Source organism: Microcebus murinus, chromosome 15 (assembly GCF_040939455.1).
Source record: "Microcebus murinus isolate Inina chromosome 15, M.murinus_Inina_mat1.0, whole genome shotgun sequence".
NCBI classification, from domain to species: domain Eukaryota; kingdom Metazoa; phylum Chordata; class Mammalia; order Primates; family Cheirogaleidae; genus Microcebus; species Microcebus murinus.
Window position 1 is genome coordinate 58,966,758 of NC_134118.1, and position 19,810 is coordinate 58,986,567.

The 19,810-nt window shown below is 40.2% G+C and overlaps 1 pseudogene; it reads right to left on the reverse strand.

Annotated features, from left to right (window-relative positions):
* Nucleotides 1-650: 650 nt before the first annotated feature.
* LOC105882100 (U6 snRNA-associated Sm-like protein LSm3 pseudogene) lies at nt 651-16,161 on the reverse strand (annotated as a pseudogene).
* Between the last annotated feature and the right edge of the window lie 3,649 nt (nt 16,162-19,810).

Here is a 19,810-nt window from a genome sequence, read left to right on the forward strand (position 1 = left end):
GTCCAGCCTCTTGGTGGACTGTTATCCTGGTTCTTTGGCTCCTTACTTGGAATAAAAAACCCACAGGCAGGGTCAGCGACAGAGTGACCACAAGAAGGAAGCAGTTCCACACAAGTAGCTTTTTATTATGAAATGAAACAGGTCTGTGTCTGCCAGTAGAGAGACAGACTGACTCACTGACTCATTCTCTCTCTGGGAATTCTCGAGTTGTTTATTTTTATTGGCTTGTTCTGGGGAAGGGCTTTCGGAAGGTGTGGGGTATTACCATATGATTAACAAGTGTTCTCAAGGTTGTATCAGCATATTCCAGCTTCTTCTCTGAAAGCCCTGGGTGGTGGGGGGATGAACCACAATGTAGATTTAAGCTAATGACATAATAATTAGCCTTAGGTTACTGTAAATCCCCCCTAGGCTGGAGAATTCCCAGATTGGTAAACCATTCCCTTCTTTCACAGGTGTAGCAGTCGCTTGGGATAAGATTAAGGGTGGGGTAACACACAAAAAAAACAACCAAGTGAGGGTGAGGGGGAGAGCGGGAGGGGAGAGAGAGAGAGAGAGAGAGAGAGAGAGAGAGAGAGAGGGAGAGAGGGAGAGAGAGAACAGGAAATGTCCTGGATTGAGTTCCTCAAAAGTACATCCTGAGTCAAGAATTTAGGTGCATGTGATTTACTAAGGAAATGCCCAGAGAAATTAGTAACGGAGTGCGAAAGCAGAATTAGCAAGGGGAAAAGCCAAGCAAGGGTGTGATTTCAGGTGAAGCCCCAGGATCCGGGTGATCCTGCAGGGAGCCTTGGCATATATGTGACCTCACAGAGTTGTTAGTTATGCTTACAGGCGAAGGGGCTGGGCTTCTTGTACTCCCACACCAGCTAGTCATGTCTGCCGAATGTCAGGATCTCTCGTGACGCTGCTCCAGTGTCCAAGGACAATCCTTTGAGTATCCCAAACACAAGCTGTCATGGAAGCACAGAGACGATTGGGGGATGGACACAGCTGACAAAAAGGATCCAAGGAGATCTGGGCAGGCAGAGAAATATTTTCTTTTAGAAAGTTAATTTTCAAAATAAGAGGAAGGCTTAGGGAAAAGATTAATTTTATTGTCAGAGGCAGCATCAGGAAAGTTATTAATAGGATATATTTGCTCATAAAATTATGTATATTTATTATACATATTTTATATAGGTTATTTCCTTTTTTAAGTCACAATTGAATTGTCTTTAAGCTCACTTACCCTAAAAGAGCTCAATTTTTGGAGATAAATATAGAATACCTGCAACACAAACAGTGAGGGCTCAAGTAACAGAGACTAGGACACTGCTGGCGTGCACCCTAAGTCCTGCGTGCCAAGAGGACTCTCTCCTTACCAACCCATGCTCGCCCAGGGCAGCCATCACTCCCCTCCCACAAACGGAATAGGTTTTCCCTGCTAAGGGTATTCATCTTCTTGGAATCAAGGCAGTTGGTGGTTTCCAAGCTTCTAGTAAGCCTCTCCCTTTCTTCTGTGATTCAGCTGAAACCAACTACTCCTCAGCGGGCACCTTGGCAAAAACTCCATCGTGAATGGAATTAAAATATTTACATCTGTTGATAGATAAATCCATCCTGAGAGAGAGAAGAGATGGGAGCTGGTCACACTGAAGAAAGTAGAGGAGGAAAGGGTGTGGCCAGGACAGAAACAGGATCGTGCACAAAATGGTGAGTGGGAAAGGGCTCAGCATTATTTTCCCTAAGCTTTCCCCATACGCTGAGTCCCCAGTGAGGAGAGAAGTACCAGCATTAGAGTCTGAGATGGAAGTGTCATAAGACAACTTTTGTTCTAAAGTTATTTCTGATGCATCAAAACCTGCTAAATGACTCGAGTTGTGACATGAGCAATATATTGATGCTGTGTCACAGAGAAAACTTACCATTGTCACTTTTTCATTTCCCAACAGAAGCTTTTCACTGAATGTGCCATGTTAAAAACATATCTATTTATTTATTTGAACCTAATACCCAATGTGAAAGTAAAAAGATGTCTTTTAAGGGAGAGGACATGCTGCCACCTATTGAAACAATGCAAATACATATGGACACCCACGTTCTAAAAGCATCAGGACCTTGTCACCCCATACCTACTAAAAAGCAAACAATATAAATTCTAAAAAATTTTCTGGACTGTTATAAAGTCCAGCTTTCCCAGTCTTGGACTTTACAAAGATTTTCCCCACCAAGATCAGTTTTTAAAGGGGGGATTCAGGGCCAGGAAAACTGTTTCTTCTTGGACCCACAGAACTCAGTGAGAAGAAGGAGAACAGGAGTGTTTTAAACCTGCTCTGATACACCTTTAAGGCTGTCTTGCTCACACAGGAGGAGCTGAGAAGAAAGCTCATGGGATCCTGAAACAGGCAGAATGTCTGCCACTGTCTTCTGGTAAAGTGACCTTAATTTAAGTGGGGTCCTTTTCAGCGATCCTGTAATAAGGAAATTGTTATCCTTTATCCTTCAATTGGGATGAAAGGAGAAACATACTGCAGATTTCCTTGTCTGTGAAATAGCCGTAATGATTCAAGCTTTTCTAAGCTTGTGAGCATAGGATGCTCACAAAGATAAAATGAAACAAGGCATGGGAAAGTGTCTTGTAAAATATTTACACATTCGACAATGTAGAAGCTTGTTTTCAGACTTATTTTACCTCTAGTGACAATGGCTTGTGCTGAATTCTCACTCATCCTGCCTTGGGAATTTCTCTCATGACAAATAGCCCACATGAGAAGCCTCTTTTTTTACCACCTTGGCCTCACTGAATTGTATTTTAATAGATAGTTTCTTAATAAATAAAGAAGTCATTAAAAATGTTTCTAAGTGTTTGCTAGGAAAAATGTTTGTTAAAAGAAAAATGTGACATTACAATATTTAATTAAGCCTGTCGGTTAAATCCTCTTTGATAGCTGCCTCTGATGACCGTCTCCTCCTTCCAAAAGTTTGCCATCATATAGTCTTCCTTAAAATAGTCTTAGTGTTTTAATGACGTGTCCTTTAGCATTCTGCTCGCTTTGTCTAGTCTAGCCTAGTGATGGCTCAGACAGTCTAGCCTCTGTTGCTTCTATTTGTAATGCTGTGATGTCTTTTTTCCTGTTGAGAAGCAACCAACAAACCAACAACAAAAAAGGCTTCATTTTTGTCTGCCTAACATCTATCCTCCTTCCTCTGATATTCAGACTGCTTTTTTCTTTGGGAATCCCTCCTTGCCCAACTCCTCAATCTACATGCTCAATTGCGATTGGTAGCACCCCAACCCCAGCTCCAGGGGTGGGGGCATAACACAAGCTAGAGCAACTGAGAAGCCTTTCTGTGACTTTTGTCGTTATTGTTTAGAGGGAGATACTCTTTTCCTACTCGGGTTGCTAAGCAGATAAGATTTAGGCTGGAGCACCAGTGGCCATCTTTGCCACTCTTTGGGGAGTACTTTCCAAGCACAGAAAAAAGTAGAGTAAGAGACAGGGAGACAGATTGTGTTGAAGGTTCACTACTAAACCTAATTATGTGAGCCAATAAATCCCCTTTTATCTTTAAGCTAGTTCCAATTGTATGTATTTCTCTCACTTATTACTGAAGAGTCCTGAATTAATAGACTCCTCAATCCCAGTACTTTAAATTATCTTAAATACAACTTTTATAAAAGAATGATAGTATCTAGATCCTTAACAAATCCCTAATTAAATGAAATTAAGGTGCAAAACTTCTTCTCACAGTACTCTCTCTGGCTAACCATCTGTAGAAAACAAGAATGTAGAATCCTTTTCTCCACCTTTGTAAAACAAGCTTTTGGCAATAGTATGGCTGCTTACAAGTTATAGAGCCAGATGCAGAGTTCATCCCTGAACAGAGTTATATTGAAGAAAAGCCTCTAAGATCCCACAATTATTTGCACTGTTTATGTTTCCTTTGACAATCAGGAAACAACACTTTGTCAAGTATTGATTGGCACCATATTAGAACATATAGAATTTGGGGCCATGCTTTCCATTTTTTCTGATCTGGAATCCACTTCTCCATAAAACAGAGAAATCAATCTATTTGGGCTTTACTGAATATACTTTCTCCCTATTCTCTCCATGGCCACCACATTTGCTATTTTAAGTCAGAAATTTATCCTTATAAAGAAGCAATACTGTGTCATTATTTTCTGATAACCATGTTAATCCATAATCTGACACTAATTGCATTAATTCCAAAGCATTATTTTATGCATTATTTTAATGAATTCTAGCACTATCGCTAGGAGGTCAATATAGCATGGTTCCATTTTTTAGATCAGGAACTTAAATTGCACAAGTGGAGGCAGAATCCAACAACGGATTGATATCTACCTTTGATAGTCTGTTTAAGAGTGTGGGCACCAAGGTTACACCAGGTGATTTTCATTTGCTGATCTGACAGCCCTCAGTGATTTGGAGATAAAAGGTGGAGAGATTACTGAATAAAAGCCAGTATTGATAAGGGATCAGGAGAATTATTTTGAAGTAAAATATATTCCTAATGAGTTGAACCTCAGAATATTAGAGATAATAAAAAATCTATCTGTTATAGGCTAAGCTGTGTCCCACACCCCCACAAAATTTATGTGTTGAAGACCTATTTCCTAATTCCTCACACTGTGGCTATATTTGGAGATAGGGCCTTTAAAGAGATGATTAGGATAAAATGAGTTGATAAGTAAAAAGTTAGTAAAAATCCATTCTGACTGCTATCCTTATAAGAAATTAGATGCACAGCAGAAAGGCCGTAGGAGGACACAGTGAGAAGACAGCAATCTACAAGCCAAGAAGAGAAGCCTCAGAAGAAACTGAACCTATTGTCTTAGTCCATTTTCTATTGCTTATAACAGAAAACCTAAAAACTGGGTAATTTACAAAGAAATGAAGTTTATTTCTTACAGTTATGAAGGCTAGGAAGTCCAAGGTTGAGGGTCTGCATCTGGTGGAGCCTTCTTGCTGGTAGGGCTCTCTGTAGCTTCCCAAAGTAGCACAAAGCATCACATCATGTGGGAGCTGAGTGTGTTAGGTCAGGTCTCTCTTCTGCTTCTTAAAAAGCCACCCCAGTTCCCCTCCCATGATAACCTGTTAATCTACTAACCCATTAATTGATTAATTAACAAATGAATTAATTCATTCATGAGGACAGAACCCTCATGACCCAAGTACCTCTTGAAGGTCCCACCTCTCAATACTGCCACATTGGGGATTAAATTTCAACATGAGTTTTGGAGGGGGTGAACATTCAAACGATAGCACCTCTGACATCTTGATCTCAGACTTCCAGCTTCCAGAACTGTGAGAAAATAAATTTATGTTAGTTAAGCCACACAGTCTGTGGTATTTTATGGTAGCTATAGCAAGCTAATACTCTGTTCATCTGCTGTAGTTTGGATATGGTTTTTCCCTACCAAAACTCATGTTGGAATCTGATCACCAATGTCGAGGTGTTAGGAGGTGGGGCCTTGTTGGCAGTGTTTAGATCATGGCAGTGAATCCCTCATGAATGGCTTGGTGCTGCTCTTATGGCAGTGAGTTGTCACTCTGGTGAGACTGGAATAGTTCCCAAGAGAGTAGGTTTTTATGAAGGTAGGACACCCCTCGGGTTTAGTATCCTCTTTGCACTTGTCTGCTTCTCCTTTGACTTTCTCCACCATTTTATGACACACCATGAAAACCTTTGCTAGATCCCAGGGCCATGACCTTGAACTTCCCAGCTTGCAGAACTGTGAGCTAAATAAACTTTTCTTTATAAATTACCCAGTCTCAGGTGTTATAGAAACACTAAATGGACCAAGACATTATTCATGCATCTATCTATTCCTTTGTTCTACTATATTATGTGCTAAGCTCGAGAGATACATGAAACACTAAACAAGAAACATTCCCTCATCTCCTAGAAAGAAAAAAGGGTAAAGAGCAATTATAGCATATAGGGGTAAATGTTCTCTTGCTTTATATTCAATTATGGGCATTAGACAGGTGTTCTGGGAGAAGTGACATTTAAATTGCAAGCTAAAAGACTTGTAGGAATTACTAGGTCTAGAAGAGGATTTCTCGACCTTGGCATTATTGACATTTTGGACTAGATAATTACTTGTTGTGAGGGCTTATTTTTGTATTAGAGGATATTTAATAATATCCATGGCCTCTACTTCTAAGATGCCAGTCATACCCCCTTTGCCCTAAGTTGTGACATCCTAAAATATCTCCAGATATTGACAAATGTCTCCTAAGGGGCAAAATTGTCTCCAGTTAGTCTGGAGTGGGATATAGGCTTCTAGGCAGAGACCACAGTGTAGAATCAGGCCAAAGACATCATGGCCCTTCAGGAGCCCACAAGTCTCCTCACATGATAAATAGAGAAGTAAAGGCTAGAAAGGCTGAGGACTTATGCAAGACTGTGAGCTGGTCAGTGTAACCAGAAACAAGTGCAAAAGCAGATATAGAAGAAGTAAATGCAAATCCAGAAGAAATCTTTAATACGAGGCTTATTTGTATGTGTATATGCTTGTGTATGTGTGTTTTTAAAGGAAAATAGTATCAAGCTCTTGTCTGTTGCAGCGTCTGAGACTGTGGGTCACCAATGTGTTTAGGATTTATTTCTCTAGTGCCTAGAGAAGCAAAACTGGGACTAACCCGAAACAATAGGGAATGTGATGTCTATTTAAATTTGTGAAAGAAGCAGTTTAAAATTTGTGCCTTGACTAGTAATTACCCAGTAACTGTGTGTGTGTGTGTGCATGCATGTGTAGCAGCAGCAGATGCTCAATCCAAGAAATGTTAGCTAGCATTGCCATTGTGTCCTACAACAGGGAAAGCGCCTGCAGACTTGGCAGTGGGCTGGTAGGACAGTCCACTGCAGCAGGACATGCTGTTAAGAAAGTATCTGGACTTCTAGGAACTGGGTAATGGCCAGCGTAAACATTACAGTTTGCTGGTAAAATTCTTTAGTCCAAAGTATCCTGGTACTTTTGTTAAGACTACTCTGTTACACTTTGAATTACCCCTCCCCGTAATTAAAATGTGTCCTGTTATAAACCACCAGGGATAATTGCTGAATGGACACCGATGACAAGGGTCAAATATTTCTGACACTACAAATAAATGATAAAAATTGTTGGTTGACTAACTGAAGACTTACATGGTATTAGTAAAATAAGTTCAATATGGTCACTATTCCTATTGGTCATTTTGGCATAAAACACTATGAGATCAGCTTCCATTCAGATATTCAGGTTAAAATCATAAGGGTTGGTTATTGAGCCATGCACTGTACTCTGCTCACCCAGCAGCCGTGAGGATGCAAATCAGATCCATCCAAACACTGCTCTTTCCACACTCTACACTGGTATACTGTTAATTGGGACAATAAAATCTATATTCTCTAGGGAAACACTTTGTTTATTCTGAATGGGATCAGAATACAATGCCCTAAAATATGCCACTTTGGCATAAAGATTATTTAGAGCTGAAGACATCTGAGATTCAATAGATGCAGAAAGAAGCCATCCCTACATTCCCTTAACTGACTAAAAGCAGAAACTCCCGAATAATGACTGCCATAAATCCCTTCCCCCAGGAAAGTGTTATGGCTTTGAAGAAAATGGAGGATTGGCACTGAGGAAGGTGGATTTGTGTAAAACAGGAATGAGAGCAGGAGCGACTCCATGACGCTGCACTTCCTGGAGTAGGCCTAAGTTTCAACTTCGGCCTACTACACCCTTCTTGAAATGACGCGCCCCCGCTTTTGAAGGAGCCAATCAGGAGCCCACACAATCAGCTACTTTTAAAGGAACCAATGGACTAAGGGGGGAGGGGGGAAGGTGTACTCAGCGTGTAAAACTTGCAGAAAAGTATAAAAGCTTGACTTATACGCCAGGGCGGGGTCCTGGTTCTTAGGGAAGCCCCTGAGTTGGTGCTCTGGGACATGGACCCTAGCTCAAGCTAGCCAATAAACTCCTTTGTGCTTTGCAGCCTCAGTGATTCCACCTCTGGGTGTCTGGGGCGGAAGGAAACCTGCTCTAACATCTGCACAAACAAACCTTGCTGAGATAGCTTTACCTTTCATTAGTTTCCCCCAAGTGTTTACCTTCCTACAGTTTGCAATCCTTGGAAGCCCAAAACCCTTTTCCTTTTCTTGTCATATCTCTGCAACTTATCAGTCTTTGTTTAAAATGGCATATAAGTTCCCAGGCCAAGCTGCTGCTTTTCCTTCTTTTCTAGGAAGGCTCCCTTATCATGTAAAAATTAACATAAAATAAAATTTGTATGCCTTTTCATTTGTTAATCTGTCTTTTGTCAGTCTAATTTGTAAAGTCCCAAGCAAAGAGCCTAAAAGAGTAGCCAGAGAAGTTTTTTTCCTCCCTACAGTTTGTTCTTTTATATGTTCCCAGGGAACTAAATTTTGACCTTTTTCCTTACCCAAAAATTCCATTCCAGGGGTCTTGGGGAGAGTCACACCCACAAGCTTGCTAAATAGTTTTTTTTTTTTTTTTGACCCAGTGTATAGTGGGTTATTTTCACACCCTAATTCTGGCATGGTACCACAAGACAAAAAACAAACCCCCTTATTTTAAGCATTTCTTTCTACTGACTCTAAGTTTTTAGACAAAGCTTAACTCTTTCATCCAATTCTCAACTCAAGGATCCCTAAACCCACCTATTACTTATAAGCCTTCACTTTGATATGTCCTGCCTTTTTGGGCCAAACCAATATATACCTCCTTTGCATTGATTTGTGATCTTGTCTCCAATACTGTCTCCCTGAAATGTATGAAACCAAACTATACCTGGTCACCTTGGATGCACCTTCTCAGGACCTCTTCAGACTATTTTTCCAGACCATGGTCACTCATATAGGCTTGAATAAACCTCTTTAGACATTTTGCAGAGTTTGGTTTTTCCATCATCATCCCTCAACTATTTACTTAGTTCACTATGTTCATGATTTATCTGTTTTTACTGATGATGAACACTTTGCCATGTTTGCTTTATCCATGCATCCATGCTTCCATCCATTCAGTCTATGCATCCATGATCCATTCATTCATCTGGCTATTTATTTTGCAGAATCACCGGACAGTTAGTTGCAGATATCATGACATTTTAAATACTTCAGCAAGAATTTCCTAGTAACAAAGTCTTTTTTCCTATGCAACCATGATTACTGCACTTAGAGATTTAACACTGAAATAATATGCACTATTATTTGATCCCTTGGTACTCAAAGTGTGGGCCCAGGGTCAGCAGCAACCAACATTACCTCTAGGAGCTAACGTAGAGAGGGTGGCAATCTGTGTTTTAACAAACTCTCCAGGTGATTCTGATGCATGCTAAAATTTTAGAGCCAAAGTTCTAGATTAAAAGAGACTAAAGAGACTTGACAATTAAATGCAATGTGGGATACCTGACTAGATTCAGAATTGGGGAGCGGGTGGGACAGGAACAGCCAAAAAGAATATCACTGGGACAATTGTAGAAATTTTAATATGAATTGCACATTAGATCAGAGCTTGTTAGAATTGAATGAACACACAAATCACCTGGGGATCTTGTCAAAGTGTAGATTCTAATTCTGTAGATCTGTGGTTGGGCTTGAGATTCTGCTTTTCCAGTAAGTTTCTCCGTGATGCCTGTGCTGCTGGTCTAGAGCCCCCATTTTGAGAATTAATCTAGAACAATTCCCCAACCTTTTTGTTGTTTTTTTTATAACATTGACATTTTTAAAGAGCCCAAGCTAGCTGTTTTGCAAAATATCTCTCAATTTGAATGTGCCTAATTGTTTCCTTGCCATGAGATTCAGATTAAACATTTTTGGCAGGAATAAGGTATAGGTGATGCTATGCTCTTCTCGGTATAGCACATTAGGAGGCATGTGATTTCACTACCTTTTTTTTTTTTTTTGAGACAGAGTCTCTCTGTTGCCTGGGTGAGTGCCGAGGTGATCCTCTTGCCTCAGTCTCCTGAGTAGCTGGGACTGCAGGTATGCACCAGCACACCCGGCTAATTCTTCTACATTTACTAGAGACAGGGTCTTGCTCTTGCTCAGGCTGGTCTCTAGCTCCTGAGCTCAAATTATCCTTCTGTCTTGGCATCCCAGAGTGCTAGGATTACAGGCATGAGCCACAATACATGGCCTGATTTTACTACTTTTTAACTCAACTTTCAGCCTTGTTACCACAAGTTTGGCACTTGTCCATGAGGCCAAATCAGAAGAATGAGAACAAATACTTGAAGAGAAGGAAAGAGATTATTTATTACTTTGCTGGCAAAGGAGGAAAAAGGCAGACTATTGTCCCCAAACCAATGTTCCTCCTCTATAAGGGAAAATACAGAGCTTTTAAGAGGCGAGTTCTCAGGTTCAGGGTATTGTTGTCAGCTACAGTTGATGGTTCTGATCCTTTCATCTCCAGAATCTGTTGGGACCCTTCTACCAGTCTGGAGCCAGGCCAGAGCCCCAGGATCTCCTGGGACAGCCTGGTCCCCATATCTCCTACAACCCAAAGAACAAAGAAAATACTCCCCTGGGCCACACTCCCCTGGCCCGCCCAGCCACTGGCCTCAGGCAGGGAAGCTAGTTTTAGTGAGAGACAGAAAACATACTTTCTTTTTCTGTTTTTGGGGCCATCCTCTCTGTTACAGCCTGCCTACTGCACACATCTCACCTCTCAAGCCCCACAAACAGGGGTGGTGTCTAAGGAAGGCCAAAGGGACTTAACCTACACTCACATTCTTTCTGATGCTGTAGACAATAGCAACAGTGAAGAACAAATTGGAAACTTGAATCCCGTTAAGACAGCTTTCCTTGCTCTGTCTCCCTAACTTAAACCCTAATGATAGAAAACAGCCACAGCCATGTTTGCGAACGTGGCACCCATGCTAAAGATGAATCACTGGTTTGCCTCAGAAATGAAAAGGAGACTGATTCAGACAAGCTCTGCTGCCAAAAATATCTTATGGAGGATGTTACACCAAAAAACAGAAAGCAAGCTGAAGCCAACAGACAAACAAGAGTGTTATGACAAACCTACAAAAACCCTTTTGAAGATAAATATAGGTATGTTTGAACCGCCTTTGGAAAATGGCAACCAGTTCAGTGTGCAACTTTCATTTACTTTCAAAAGGAATCTCAAAATAGAATGAGAATCTTCAGGTCTCAAGACATATTTCACACTGAGAGAACCTGTGGAATGTACTGATTGAAGACCAAAATTAAGAATATATGATTTTTGTGAAGAATGAGGCATTAGTAAAAGCTGAATAATCAGGAAACACTTTATTACTTGATACTTTAAAGGGAAACAAAGAAATCAAGGGAGAGCAGTCCTTGAAAATAACCAAGACACAAAAACTCAGATCCAGTAGCTTTGTATCACTTACATTCTGTCCTTGGTACATAATTATTTTTGAGAAGGACAATGCAAGAACTACAAGAATTGTAGAAATCTCTGCCCACCTGAGCTGGTCAGCTTGCCCCATGGGCATGCTGTGATGTCTGCCGAAAGCAGGGGTGTGGCCCCCACCATGTGCTGTTGCTCTGTGTACTGGGAGGCAGCTGGTCTAGAAAAGCCTGTCACACCCAGATGGCTGGGAGAGTCAGTTTTCCCCAAAGTTGGTCACACTTTGGATCCCACTTCCACAGTCTGAGACTCTAAATAGAATGAAGTTTCCAGACGTAGGCATAACTGGAACACCCAGTCATTCTACACCAGAAACAGAAAATGTAATAAAGAGAGAGTTTTTAACCTATGACCTCAACCTTATCTCTTATGTCTGAGGTGTTGTTATTAATTAAGGGCTAATAGGGAGAAAGGTTTAGAAGTAAGGAAAGGAGAAGGTGTGTGGCCAGCTGCACTAGATTTAGGGGACTTTTATAAAAGTTGCCAAAGAACAAGGGCCAGAAAACCTCACCCCACCGGTTCCATCCTTCTTGTACCCACCCCTCTAGCATTCCATACTGCTATCGTTCTGGGCCACTTGGTGCCTCAAGCTTGCCACCGTGCCCTTGCTTCCAGGACTTTGTTTCCACCTTTCCTGCTTTTATCTGGTTCACTTCAGATTAGACAACTTCTCCCCTTGTAACAGAGGGAATGGCCTGAAAAAGGGTAAAATGTCTTATGTGTTGTCTCTTTAAAACCCCCCAACCCCTACTCCTTTTGGGAATTAAAATCTGCAACAGTGTCCAAGGCCAGTAATCAGAGGGGCAGGGGAGTGCTCTTTGTTCTTTGTACCACAGGAGATGGCTCAACGGAATGGTCCAGACAGAGTTCATGGGATCATCTTTGCTGGAGATGGGATTGATCAGGCCCACCAACTATAGTTGAACAGCTGAAAACCCCCCTTTAAAAGCTTGTTATTTCTGCCTATAGTTAGGACAATGGTACTTTAAGATGCCAGTCCCCATCCTCCTAATTTGCTGGCAAATTAGTAAACTTCCCTTTCCTTCTCCTTAAGCCATTTGTCTTCATTCATCTGAGGCAGCCTCGGGGACAAGTGCTAAGCTTTTGGTAACATCCTTGTAACTGTACCAGATAATCTGGCTTAACTTTTATATAACAAATTTATGAACTGTTTTCAGTTGCTAAGGACCCCCAGGTTGAAGGCCCTACAACCTGAGCAAGCCCAGATGAACCAAGCCTGCAGCCATGGGCAGAACTAAGAGCTTCAACCAAGGTGTAGGGACTGAATTAAGAGGAAGACACCGCATGGCAGGATCCAGGATCCAATCAGATCAAGCACTGGCATCACCCCATGGCATGGTCCAGTCAGACTGTGTTTCCTGGAATCACCTCATCAAAAGATCCTGTCAGGTCACGCCTCATTACCCTGTAACAATAAAACCAGCCCAACCCCCTTATTCAGGGAAGTCTAGTACATGGTGCATGGTATTAATAATAATGGTGGAAATGATGTGCTTATTACATGTCAGGCTCTGCTCTAGGTACTTTACATTTATTAATTCATTTAGTGTACCCAACAACATTATGAGGTAGGTACTATTATTATTATTCCTATTTTACAGGAAAAGAAGGCACAAAGTTTTTAAGTTCCTTGTCCATTATCTCATATTCAGTAAGCAGTAGAGCCACAATTTGAATCAAGCCAGTTTGGTTCTATCGACCATGCTCTTAAATTCTAAACTACATTGCTCTTAACAAATTCTAGACAGAAGGAGGGGTGAATGAAGATGATATATGTAAGGATGGATAGATGGATGGATACACAGGTCTCTATCCAACTAAAGAAGACTATGGAATGACAGAAATGTAGCCACTGTAGGCTTCTTTTAAGAAAGACCCAATTATGTGCAGTTTTTTTTTTAGCATATTATGGGTGTACAAATGTATAAGGCATAAGAGTATAAGGCATAAATTATTTCACTGTAAAGTAAGGATCTATATCTTGGTGAACACACAAACACACAAAAGCAGATAGTAAGGAACCCATAGAAACAGCATAGGTTTTGCAATCAGAGGACTAGATTTGAATCATGGCTCTGCCAACTTCTACCTGTGCAATTTGGGGCCAGTTATTTTGTCTAGTGATACTCACCCAACCTGTGGAGGACATGCAAGTATCCTGAGAGTGCCTTGAAATTAAGAACTCCCAATAAACTTTAGTTCTTTTCCTGCTTAAGAGAAATGATTACATCTCCTGGATCTGATTTATTTCAGGAAAAAAATTGCTGAGAAAAGGACTAGAGGCAAGATTTGTCTGGATTCCTTGCCCTCTTCCTCACACTGGTTTTTGAAAGGAGGGGAAGACTCACAGCTTTCTTAGCTCTACTAATCTGTAAATTCTAGAATTGGTAGGCAAACTCACATTCCAGCTTGGAAAAATATGCCCATGTATACAAATGTGATATCCTTGAGGACAGAGTGTTTGATATTTATGTTTTAAAAGTCTTTCAGATAATAAAAGTAATTAAGGCTCATTGCAAAAAGTTGAAGAAATAAGTATATAAAAATGAAAGATTAGTTGATGTTTAAAACCTTGGAGGACCTTTCTTAATTTCTTTCTATGTATATTTATATATACGTGTGTGTGTGTACATTTTAAATAACCAAAATAGTAATAGAATTACAATGCATGTAACATTCTGTTGCTTTCACTTGGTGATATATTGTGGATAGCTATCCTAATATAGATATACATTATCACCTGCACAGGATTTTATTGAAAGGATGTACCATAAATGAGTTAACAATACTGTATATAACATTTACATGAACCGATTATTATAAGGAACATTTCAATGAAATCTTTGTATATACATCTTTGAGCTTGTTTTTTCTATTATTTACTTTGTTTAAATTTCCTTAATGGGAATTTGTAGGTTAAAGATAGGCATTTTTATTTTGATACATGTTGCCAAATTCCTCTAGCAAGGTGGTAATTCCATCAACAGTATAGCAAAGTGACCCCCACACACTCTCTAGCACTGAGTATAGTCATTGTTTTTAAACTTTGTCAAACACAGCAAAAAAAAAAAGCTTCTCATTTTAACTTATATTTCCTTAGTTGCTACTGAATTACACATATTTAAATATTTATTGATCATGTGAGGTTTTCCTTTGTGAATTTCTAGTTCATGTTCTCACCACATTTTCCTATCAATTTGTAACAGCATGTATTCATCTTTGCATATCTGACAGGTGGTGTAGAACCTAGCACATAGCAACCACTCAATAAATATTTGTTGGATCTTCACTTGTTGGCTACAAAGGTATGTTTATCTCCACAGGACACAGGGCCAGGGACTCTAAGTTTGAATCCTGACTCTGCCAAGAACTTACTGTCTAACTTCGGGAAAATCATATGGGAATCTAAAAACACTGACCACAGTCAAACTCCCAGTAGGCCTGACACTATGCATTCCCTTGGCCTAATACTTTAGAGAATAGCAGCTATATTTTAAAAATTTGCTGAAGAATAGACCAGGAAGGAGAGCAAGGACCATTTACCTCATATGATTGAGAAGTGCCACATGGCTGGCCTGCCATCAAACCTTCTTCTTTCTTCGTGTACCAGAAGTCCAAAATTCATCTTCTAGCAGCCTTTACACTTTACAAGTCTTGGAGCAATCAAGAACTCCTGTGTTTTCTATGTGATATTTAGGAAAAGAAAAAGATGCTTTCTATTAAAATCTCATTGGATTCATTTTTAAGAAGTCTTGGTCAAACTAGATCTCCAGAAAAGTCCCTAAAAGGGAATATATATAATGCTTCCTTTAAATATACAGTCATCCATTGGTATCTGCAGGAGGATTTGTTCCAGGACCCTCATGGATACCCAAATCTTAGTATGCTCCAGTCCTTTAAAAAAAAATGAAGGAGAAATTTGCATATAATCTACACACATTCTCCTGTATACTTTAAATAATCTCTAGATTATTTATAATACTTAATACAATATAAATGCTATGTAAATAGTTACTATACTATATATATATTTTTGCATTAAAACCATCAAATTTAAAGGGGAAAAATCAGAAACTGTATATCAGAATAACAGAGCAAACCAACTTCTGAAAAAAAAAGTTCTGCACCTTGAGGATCACACTTACTGGAAGTGGTGGAGAAAAACAAAACGACACTTAGTTTAAGAAGCTGTGAGTTACCTACAAATCAACTCATTTCGGAAGTGCAAGAATCCCTGGGTCATTTCTTAATACCAGCACGTTCGAAGGTCTCTCTTTCCAACGTCTTAGACATTTAGAGCGGAGATGGCACAAACTCCCCTTGGGGGACAGCCTTGGCGTCAGCCGACTCTCAACAGAGGGGCCACCAGGACGACGTCGTCTCCCCGGACAAACAGCATCGGGATGTTCCGTTTCGTTGATTTATAGACCTCTTCATACATTTCTTCGTCAATTTCTATAGTAGTGACAGTTTCTTCCACGTCTCCCAATATCATGTTTAGATGTTGATCGTAAGCATGTAATCTTCCCCGAAGCTCTGCCCCAGTCATTCGTCATTTTCACGTAAATGCGCTCGTCCAGGCTGAGCCTGATGAGATCAAAGGGCTCCTCTATGGTGTTGGTAGTTTGTTGCGGGTCCACGTCATCTGCCATGTTTCAAACCCTTCACGCCCTTTCCCACCTCTCGCCATAACAAGCGACCATCTCCGCGCTCCGGAAGTGGACGCCGCGCACCGGAAGTAGAAAGTGGTTTTTGTATTGTTTTTTATTTTTTGTTGTATTGTTATTTTTTACTTTAATTTTTAAAAATATTTTTGATCTACTGTTGGTTGAATCTTCAGAAGCAGAACACATGAATATGGAAGGCCAAATATATATAATTTATATATAATATATACAATTTATATTCATGTTTAATTTTAATGTGTACAAGAACAAATATTTTCATTTCTTCTCTTTTTGTTTTTATTTTAATGATCATGATATTTTTATGATACAAAATGGTTTTCCAATAGCAAACAACACAACATTGTAACAGTGTGCCTTAGGAAAGAAGGCCTCACGTGCCCGTTGTGCAGGAACATATTGGAACTGTCGTTAGGGATCATTTGAACCATCATCCAACAGAAGCAGACCATGTAGGGAAAATCGAATGACATTTTATTTGTCTACTGTTAACCACTGCCAACTTTTCATAAGAATTATCATATTCAGCCCTCACATTAACCTGTGAGAGAGAACAAAACAATATTCTATTTTTTGAGTTCTATGAGGCCATTAAGTAGGAGACACACCATCTATTTAGCAACAGATTTTTGAGATTAAAAAAGAGACACTACCATGTCAAATGCACACATTATAAAATGTTTCCAGATTTCAGTAATGTTAAGATGCAAGGAAAATATATATATTTTTAGCATTAAGAAACTATGATGGACACTAGCCCTATTTTATGAGAAACACAGAAAGAAATGGAATGCCTTACCCAAAGAATCAAGATGTGAACATGCCCTTCCTTAGTTGCATGTTCTTTATATGACAGGTTTGCTAAAGCAAAGAGGGCAAATAAGAGTCTAAAGTTTGATGTCAAGTCAGCCAGAGGGGAGGAGGGCCTGGAGGGAAGGATAGAGGAGCTGAGAGTTTGGGCCACAAGCCAGATGGATCCTACCCAGTTGTGATTTTGCTTTTGGCCACCTTGTTTCTGATCATAGATTCCAAATTCTCTTTCAAACATTCCAAGCTGTAAGCATTATCTGTCTTACTTTTTATTCTCCTTTATCATTCTGTTAGCCTTCCTGGCATCCTGCTCCATCTTCAGATACCTGTCATTTCTCCATCTTCACACACCTGTCATTTCTCCCATTTCTCCCAGATACATCCACCACAATGTCTGCATTGTAAGAGAGATGGAAAATACTCTTAACTCAAAGAAATGAATTTCCAGTGGTAAAACTGCCATGACAAACAGCGAGAGAGATACTTTTGCCAAGACATTCAAATTTATATATGCCTATATGTAGTTATAACTTGGAGTTATAACTAAAACCAAACTATCTGTAACCTTAGTACTTCACTTAACAAATACGCCAGCCTGTCTTTGGGATAGTGATTAGGTGGCTTGTTTAATGGCACTACTGTAACAGGTGAGGCCGAAATACTTTGCTTCTCATGAGGCTTTGCACGTGCCCATTTAAGCTTTAGAATCTTGTTGCCATCAGCCTCTGTCCTCAAACAGCCAAGCTGAGCTGGTTGATTCAGGACATAGTGGCTTAACTTATGGCCTGCTTGAGGGAGTTGAGCTCTCTACTCTCTGGGGGCCTTGTTAGAGCTTCGGCTGGTAGTTGATAGTAACACAAGCATCTATGAAGCATCTGTAACAGCGTGGACTTGCCCATGTGATAAGGGAGAACTCAACAAAAACGTGATTTTCACTGTTGTAAATTCTGCCCCAATTTACTGCCCGACTTCCTCCCCTCTCACCCAGTGTTTCAAGAGAATAGAGACTTTTTGTCTGATAAAGTTCTTTCTTTTCCCACATGAAAGAAGTGTGTTTGCCTCTTGGAGCAATTGCAAGCTTGCTGAAGAGCAGTTGTCTGTAGAGACAACCACAGCTTCGGTTTTCAGGCCACCAGCCCCTAAGGTTGTCTTTCTTTCTACTATCTGTTTGAGCAGGAGCAGTAATTTGTGCCAACTCCAGAACTTCAAGCATGTCATATCTGAAACCACAACAAGTCTCTTAAGCTTCCTGAACAAAGTGCTCAGGGTGGAAAGCCCTGAAGTTCTCTTGGGCCTCCTGAAACCGCAAAGCTGACTACTGAGCAAAGCCCCAGAGCATCTGAGCCCACCAGTGCCTTCCTTGGGGCTCATCTCAGACGTGAAAAACAGTTATTGAGAGTATGACTGGGTAGGAGTGGAGGGAGTCTGTCTTCCCTGCTTAAATTAGTAGCATCACCTAGGTAGTCTGCATCAGTGATGGCTCACAACCTTTTCAAACATGAGGACCTACTTGTAATATAAAAATTTTAATAATTACATTGTTAGTAGAATCAAATTAAGAAAATATATAATAACCAAAAGCTAGTGTGAATTCAGTAGTTCTTTAACATAAACTTATATTTTACTTGTTCTGGTCATCCTGATATTTTTGAAAAATATCGGTACATTTGCACAAAATATTTTTTTCCACTCCTTAAAACGACACATCTAGACTATAAATTCTGGGACTCTTTGCAATAACTCCACCGCCCACTAGAGGTCTCACCAGCGGTCGGGAAACACTCATTAATGGGAAGTACACATCACACTTGTATTATACTCAGGTATAGCAACAGATTTGCAAGCTCACATGAAAGAGAATTGAGACTATACGTTTGGGTGCCTTTCAGTGCAGTATTTATTTGTGGGTCTAGGATTACTGGTATAATCTTCTTGAAATATAATGCCAAGAACTGTAAATAAACACCAAGGTTCTCCTTTGTTATTTCCCTGGGTAGCTAAAAAAAGGGTAAAATGCCCACACAGGGGCTTCCCTGGGGCCACTGAGCTATTCTGCCTAAATCTCTGCTAAACATATGCTGTGGACTAAGTATCATCCAATTTCCAGGCTACATTTCTCTGAGATGACAGAGAGTGCAGGGTACCGCGGTGGCTGAGCAATGTGACTCAGTATCACAACACTCACCCTACACGGGGCTGCAAAATCTTTTCAGTTCTAAGAAATTCAAGAGAGCTGACCAACATTGATGGACAGCAAAAGCAACTCCTCTCTCCTAAGATTCCCACTGCCAGGCTCTTCTGAAAACCGTTCCAGGATACTGTGCCAGGATACAAAAGACTTCCTTCTTTTCTATTTTATTTCTTCTCTTACCTGTTGCCTTTCTTGTACCTACCACTCTCACCTGTCTCCTTTACTCCCAGTCCCCTTTCTGCCAAAGGACTAATGCCATCTTACCACCAGGAGGCAGTACAGACAAAGAAACTGTGTATCAGCAGACTTGCTGCTCTGGGCTACAAAGTTTTAGTTTAAAATCATTCTGTACATTGTGCTTCAGAAACTAGTCTATTTGCATGGCTTTTTTTTTTTTCATTCTACTTCTAAACTCATATTCTGGTGATATGCACACTTGCAAATCTATATTCATATCAATGTCTCTATAAATATTAATAGGTTGTCTTGGATTCTCTCAGTTCTCTTTGTAACAAGATATTTCATGCATGGCACTGTGACATGTATATCAAAATAGAGACCCTGAAGACATTACATTGGCCTAGGGCCTCTTCAGCATACAAACCACAAAGTTGTGATGATGAGGTATTTTTTAGAACTAACCCCTTGAGACAGTGTTGTGAGAGGACTGCAGAGTAAAGGGGT